Consider the following 7,981-nt stretch of genomic DNA (forward strand, 5'->3'; position numbering starts at 1 on the left):
CCACCTATATTGTTTTGGTTCCATCAGCAAAGAGGCTCTGATAAACCCACTGTACACTACTTCCCCAGCACTTAATAGCAGAAACACAAAGTTTGCAATTACCTGATTACATGATGGAGTATTTAGTAAATAAACAGACTTTCTCTCAGCAATTGGTAGGGACCAAAACCAGAGCTAAAAGGAAAGTAGAAACATTCACCAGGTGGTGAGTAGAACCAAATATCTCTAAATCGATGCTAATGTTGCTCTGTGTCTGACGGATGTGTAAATATGCAGTTAATTGCTACCACATTAAGCATAACAACTTTAAATAATTACGGTGAAGAATCTAAAAATGGAGTGAACCCTAGTTTACACAGACTGTATTATGAAAACAGATCTAGTCTTCCACACTGATTGTTATTCACAACCATGATGGCAATCTGTCTCTGTCCTTCAGACTTGTGACTCACCTGCAACACACAGTTGTTTGGACACCACTGAGACTTTCTTTTGTCCTTTTGTGTTTTCACTATTTCTGACCCTGACAATAAAGCTGAGAGAGCCACACCCAGCTCTTACAGCAGCACAGATGCTCCTGCCAGCCTGGAGTGTGAGATGATTTAAACAGGATGTGTTTCAAACAGTAAAGTTACAACAAAAATGCATGTGTTGAATGTTGTTGTATGACTTCCTATTAAAACTTTTACAGCACAATTCTTATGATATGACATCATGTATGATATGTTTGTTGACATGTGATGCCCAATGTCACGGTTGCAATTACTGTTTTAAACATATTGTTAATGCTGTAAAGCAGTTAGAACATGGTTAACCACTATCCAACAAGTGAATTACTCTTAACACTATGTTGCTTTCTCATTGAACAAATCTTTGTGTAATACCTACAAATTCAGGTGAATTACTTTTTGTAGAAAATCTAACAAAGTGTTCATGAGGACAGCTTGATGTATTTGGGGACTACTGAGCATGGAAGAATCAGATTTGGATTTTACTGCATGTGAGCTTTTAAACAGACGTTTTAGAATAGTCTTAAGGGCTGTTTCTGGGCAATACCAGGAATGAAATGGCCATAAATTGAATACGAGCAGTCCGGAGCTGGCTTTTGTTCTTGTAGAATAGCAGGGCATTTTTCCTCCCCTGAAAAAAGCCTGGTTACTGATTGGATAGAACACTAAGCAGGATGTGACGTAATACTCTACACGACAACAACACTTAAAAGCCGGAAAAGCAATGTTCCCAACTTAACGGCTTTGTTGCTAAATTTAACGACTTTTCAGACCCCATCAGCGACAATTTTTCAAGAAAGCGACTGGAGACAGATCCAGCGACTCCTTCTTACTCTTCTTAATGAGCCGCCGTTAGCAGCAGTTAGCTACAGTTAACTCTGTAGCAGTACAGTGTGTATGTGCTGCTGCTGCAGGAGGTGTTCACTTAGCGATCTCTGTTTGTTTACAACAAGCACTGGACACTCTGTGCACAGTTAGCAATGCCGGTTAATTCACGATCACTATGTTTATGATCAGCAGAGACGTTGAAACTTTACTGTTACATGGCCCCCATTTACTTCTTTTTAAGATGATAATATGTCAGCATGGCATTTTCATGTTGTTCTGCTGCCCCCAAGTGGCCAAAAAATGAGCTGATGAAGCTTTTTGTTTTATCTTTAAATCAACTGCAACAACTTAGCAGCAACAGCGCATGTGGAAAACATTTTGATTTCTTTGAAAGAAAGTAGTTTCAGTGAGCTCATAGTGAGGTCACATAATGTATTTCCACTCACCTCAGAGACAGATAAATCAAAACCTCGACACATAAAACAGATGACCTCACTTGCCGAAAATATGCATTTTTTAAAATTGGATGCAGAACATACAAAAAGTCAACTTCACATCCAACTTAAATTCCATACAGGAAGGAAGTGGAAAAAGATAGAAGCGGAAAAGTCAGAAAAAATAATTTTTTCTGCATCACCTGATTATAAACATCATCTAGTCTCTCATAAAACAGTTCACACGTATTGTTTGACCACACGTTGCTTTTAACTGTGAGAGATGATGCCTCCAAAAATAACGCCTTGATCGACTGAGTCTGACGTCTTCACAGAGCGCACAAATACTGTTCCAGCCACGAGGACAAATGAACAGTAAAATGCAACAGGCGCTCCAATGAATACAGTATAAATTTACACTAGGCTGTCCAGAGGATGGCTGTCTCCTTTTGACAGTCACAAGAGGAGGGAGAAGACTGGGGCAAGCCTGTCTGGAGCACTGAGGTTGTGTATGTGCGTGCATGTTGGGATAGCTTCACACACACTTCTGGTCAGCCAAAACAAGTATATATCTTGGCCTGCCTTGGAGACAGGCAGCGTTACGTTCACCCACAGGTCAGGAGCACTCAGCCCCGTGGCCACCCACCCCTGTGGAATCATGGGAGTGGGAGTGTTTTGTGTTTGTTTGTGTAACTCTGAGCATTAGATGAGGCTTCTTCACCCCCATTGTACGCCAATCCTCCCTGAGCGTTATTATCTAATCTTCATTTTTAACTCATAAAGTGAAGAAAGAAAGGGAAAAAGGAAGTAAAGTAAAAAAAAAACAGTATGTTTCTTTCAATTTTGTCTCAGATTAAAAATGCACTATACTAATAGGATTTTATCCAAGAATCTGCTATGTGACTCATTATGCATGTTGCTTGGGATATCAAATGGCTTTATTGTTGATAAATATGAGAAAAAATTGTACAAAATGTTAACTTTCTGTGTTAGAAAATGTATTCTCTTAAACTGGATAACAGATAAAGCTCCCTCTAGAACACAATGGCATAATGTTATAATAGAATATATATATTTCTTAACTATCTGATATGTATGCTGCATGATAAAGATGACATCTATCATAGAATATGGGATCCTTTTATGTTATACATTGGTATGAATATTTCCACCATATTTACATGAGGATTTACATAGAACTGGAACACGTGGGGTGCTTAACTGTCATTTATTTTGGTATCTATATAATTTCTGAATCATCTGTCGGTATGTATTTTTCTTTGTGTCTGTGAGCTGAGTTGTAGTGTAGTATAGCCCAGTGTGGGTTTTTTTTTTTTGTTTGTTTGTTGTGTTTTGTTTGTTTTTTCACTGTGTGCTGTGATTGTTAACATATTGTTAAAATTAAAAAAAAAGCACTATACTGATTGAAAGACTTAGAATTGAAAATCAATTTATTGATCATGAGGAGTCATACACAGCATGTGTGCAAGTTTGAAAGACATGAGTGCCTGCAGGGCCAACTCCTTGTTGACAAATCCTTTGTTCTTCCATAATGGAGTCACAAGTGACATTTTGTCAAAATCAAAGCAACAAAGGCCAAAACATCCTGACTTTCCCCCCATAATGCAGTTTGATTGCATCTTTAATCAGACCCACCCTATCTGGTAGATGCAGAATTAAGATTCTTTACTTAAATGTGTATAACACTTAAAACAATGTTTACCACGTCATGTTGGTATCTTTTTTTTTACCAGCACAACCTCACCTTTATGACCTGATCATTATTTTTTCACTTTGACTTACTAGATCAACATTTTTAACCCAAAGAAACACAACAAAATGTTTCAAATGTGGACACAAGTTGCATATAAGAGGTAAAATGAGGATAACATCGAGTTCTATATTTTTATAATAAATATATTTGACCTTATCACCAGTTTTACTTGGCCCATCATCATCAAACAAAAATTGGCCTGGAGTTTTAAGCCAGTATTTTAGAGGGAAGTTGATGGCAGGGAAACACACTGCTTCATTTTTACACCATGACATCATGAAGAAGTCATATGATCGACAATGTTGGTGTGATTGGTGACTCCAGAGGGTAAAGAAGCAACACCACATTGTAAAAACATCCATTATAAGTAATAAAAAAATAAAAAAAAAAATATATATATATATATATATATATATATATATATATATATGTCATCACTCATGTTATTTAAGTAAAAGTATTATCAGCTAAATGTAGCTAAAGAATTGAAAGTAAAAGTACTTAATACATAAAAAGGCCCCTATGACTATATTATATAATATATGTATATCACAGTATATCATTGGATTCTTCTTACTGATGTATTTATGTTTATGCAGTATTGTGGTTCATTAATTCAAGGTCATTTCATTTCTGCATATGTTATTCCAGATAACCTCGGTTTTTTGTTCTGTTGGTTAGTTTAATATATAACTATGCATCATATTGTGTAAGATAATGGTTGTATTTTGTGTATGAAATCTTATTCTGTAAAGTGGAGTAAAAAGTACAACATACCTCTGAATTGTAATGAAGTAGTATAATAAAGTGGGATGAAATGGAAATATTCAATGGAAAAAACCCAGGACATTCGCCCAGGAGACTGGGAGAATGGTCTACATGTCCTATTAGAAATTGTGTATGAAAGTTTAAAAAAAATCCTGTCCCTGTCTTTTTTCCAAACCTTAACTAAGTAGTTTTGGTGCCTAAACCTCACCAAGTAGTTCTGTTTTACAACATTAACAACATGTTTAAAACAGCAATCATCTTTCATAGGGTATCATATGAACCATGCTGCAAAATATTTTAGTAAGAAATCAAAAGCCAGAGCAAAAGACCTTATTGAACACCTTTCATGGGCTGATTAGTCGTCCTCATGACAAGTGGAGAGGGCTGTTTAAAATCTGTGGAGTTCCCGTTTGAGTATTAGAATAATTTTGGGGTGTCTGAATAGTACACTTCTATCCTATTCGCCTTTTCCCTCAAACTAAGATGTTTGGGGTGTGGCTCACTCCAACAAGTGTGTCAGCTACTTCCTGTCTTGAGAAAAATCCATAGAAGAAGACGGAAGTGAGTTTCTTGGTGGAGGAAAACCAAGAGATTGACATCTAGTCCTCTAAACATTGCATTGTTGTGTTTCAGACTCTGACAGCACGCATTCAACCACTGTTGAATACTCCGGCTGATATTTGTTTCAGGAGCGTTCCCAAGGGGGCTGACTCGACCTCCAGAGAGAGACATGAGAAAATTCTCAGGCTCCCAATAAGATCTGTTTATTCGCTGCGAGCCAGATTGTTCTATGAATTTATAAATCAAAAAACGGGGTTTCCCTTCGAACTCGGCTCATTCTCACAGTTCTCTTTGTGCAGAGTGGTGCTTCACTTCTGGGCTGAAATTGATCTTTTCTCTTCTCCACAGTATCAGTTGCAATGTAGGCTCCACCTGAGCACTTTTAAAGTGTGTGTGTAGGTGTGAGTGTGTATCTTTTAGCTGGATAACTGCAGCGGCAGCTGAGCAGAGTGCCATGGCGCTGATAGTGGGGGTTGCTGGTCTGTGGAAAGGGGAGGAGGAGGACCTCACATTTAGCTGCCGTCCCTTGGGACAGATTAAGCAGTTTAGTCTTTGCTGTGTCTCTCTCTATCACTGCCACTGCCTCCTGCTTCTCCTCTCTATTTGGAGCAGGGCAGGGTGTACCTTTTCTGCGTCCTCCTCTTGCACTTTCTGTTCCTCTCTCCTACTCTCGTTTCCTCTCTTCTCTTGTTTTCTTTCCATTCATCCCGCCTGCCTCGCTCTTTCGCTTTCCCCCAGACTCTTTCTATTTTACGCCTTCTCCCCTTCTTTTCACCCCTCCGACCCCTAGACATCCAGCTGATTCTCTTAGCTGACAGCCCAGATGGCACATAGCTAGTGGGGTTTTTGGTTGGATGTCCGGGCCCCCTCCTCAGCTGCACCACAGCCCCTCTGTCCCCACTCACCGATAGGCTGCTCGGGCTCGGCCGTCCCACTGAGCTGATCCCCTGGTCCTGCGTGGAGCACCACGGAGCTCAACCACTACTCACATTAATCTCCTAAACGATCCTGGACCTAAGAGGATCAATACTCATTTTCAGGGAGCAGCATGATCCCTTAATGTAGTGGAGGATGGCTGCTTATCCCTCACTCTCTCCCCCCTCCTCGTTTCAGTTTCAACTCCCCATAGGAAGAGCAGGAGTCAGCCTTTCATTCCATTTCATGGCCCACTTTAGTTAAGACAATATCTCCCTTTTACTGCTGATGTCGTTATTCAGGTGAACAGCACCTGTATGTGCTCTTTGGGCAGGCCTTCATGATGCCAGTCTTTATTAGCTGACATATTAGTTTTAGTGTGAGGTGGCTGTTTTTTATGATTTTAGATCAATGTCTTGTAATTGACTTCTCTGACCCTGCATTCATTCAAATCATAGAGGGGTCGCCAGGACCTGCGTGTATTTACCAGCTCCATGTACTTCTCATTTGCTGCAGTATAAATTTGCTCATGAACAAAATACACAGTGATGTGCCAGAGAAAATAAATCACCGTTTTACTCCAGTTCCTCTGAAACACACCAGAGATGTCTTCAGGCTATTTCGTATTAGTAGTGGTCGTATAATTGTTATTCTTTGTTTTCCACAGACGCTGAAAAATGACTTCATGCTAATAGCGGCGTGATCCAAGGAAAATGGGAAAGATCGGACTTTCCATTGGATAACAAGCATCTTATTTTTCCAGGCTCGGTGTGCAGGGAACACCGCTACGGCTGCACGGTTAGCCGAGCGTCTTGTCATTGATCTTTGCTGATGTAGACTGTTTCTGGGGCCTTTTTCATCAGGGAAGGCAGAGAGAGGAGTCTGGGCACCCTCCCCTCACCGTGTCCCTCTCAGGCAGGCTGTCGATTGGTGGAAGAGGCCACCTGGAGCAAGTTTGGAGGTGTTGTTTATGCTGAAGCTATTACTCTCTGTCTGGGCAGCCTGCCCTGAGAGCTGGACTGTTCTGCTGCTACTGAATTATTCAGCCCAGAGATCTGCCATCCTCTGTATACAAGCTGTCACATGTGGCTGAGTGATCAGCTGATTGTCCAGCTATGAGAAGTTTGTTACCTTGAGTCTAAATTTAGATTTACTTCAAAGCTATATGCTTGGGACGTATATGGTTATATCATTAAATTAAAAGTGTAAAAGTGTAATCCATATATGTCCTGTATAAAGACAGACGTTTACCAAAATATAATGGCCTAATTTAAAGGGACGGCATCTAATCTTTTGTCTTACTTGTAGTGATATTTATCATTCTGGATTGTTTTGGTGTGAGTGTCTGAGTGCTGGAGATATCAGAATCAGAAGCCTTTATAGCATTGCACAGAAAAACAAGTACTAGTACAACGAAATTTGCCATCAACCCGTCCAAAACGTATAAAACACACATACAATATGATAGAGGTAAACAGGACAGGAAGACAGAGGTGAAGAAAAGAAATACAGTACAACGTGAGGAGAGGAAAGGAGGAAAAAACAATTTAAAAAAGTATGCAGCATGTCATTTGCAAGTGCCTTCATCATGTCAAGTTTTAATTGTAAAAAAACGAAAACAAAGAAAAAAGTTTTTGTTTGTCATTGAGATGTCTGTGTTCTTTTGAATATATTGAAATTATAAGGCAAGTTACTTGTGCACAAACCACCAAAAAATACATTTGAATCTAAGATCATATCAACATACAAGGCACCCTTTAGAGTCTGTATGTAACACAATGGGCTTTCCATTAAGTCCATCCAATGTAAACCCCAATTACGTAATATAAATAGAACAAAGGTCCGTTCAGAAGGCAGGAGGGGTGGTGGATGGGTCAAACAAACCCCTGGACTTTGATACCAGTATCCTAACCTGTATGAAACCAAGAGTCAGTGTTGTGCATGTCAGTAGAAATTAATACTACACATCTGCAAGATGCAAAACAAACATGAACTGTGGGGTCGGTGTCTCAGTAGATCTCACCATTTCTACATTGTGTTTGATTTAAGGCCTTACATATCATCTGCCATGGTGCCACTGTCACTTTTTCCACCATGATCTCAGTATTAATACATATAATATATACACTACAGGCCAACGTTTGAAAGCAACTTAAATTTTCTTTCTTAAAAACCAGTATGGATTCTTTAGA

Source organism: Centropristis striata, chromosome 23 (genome assembly GCF_030273125.1).
Source record: "Centropristis striata isolate RG_2023a ecotype Rhode Island chromosome 23, C.striata_1.0, whole genome shotgun sequence".
NCBI lineage: Eukaryota > Metazoa > Chordata > Actinopteri > Perciformes > Serranidae > Centropristis > Centropristis striata.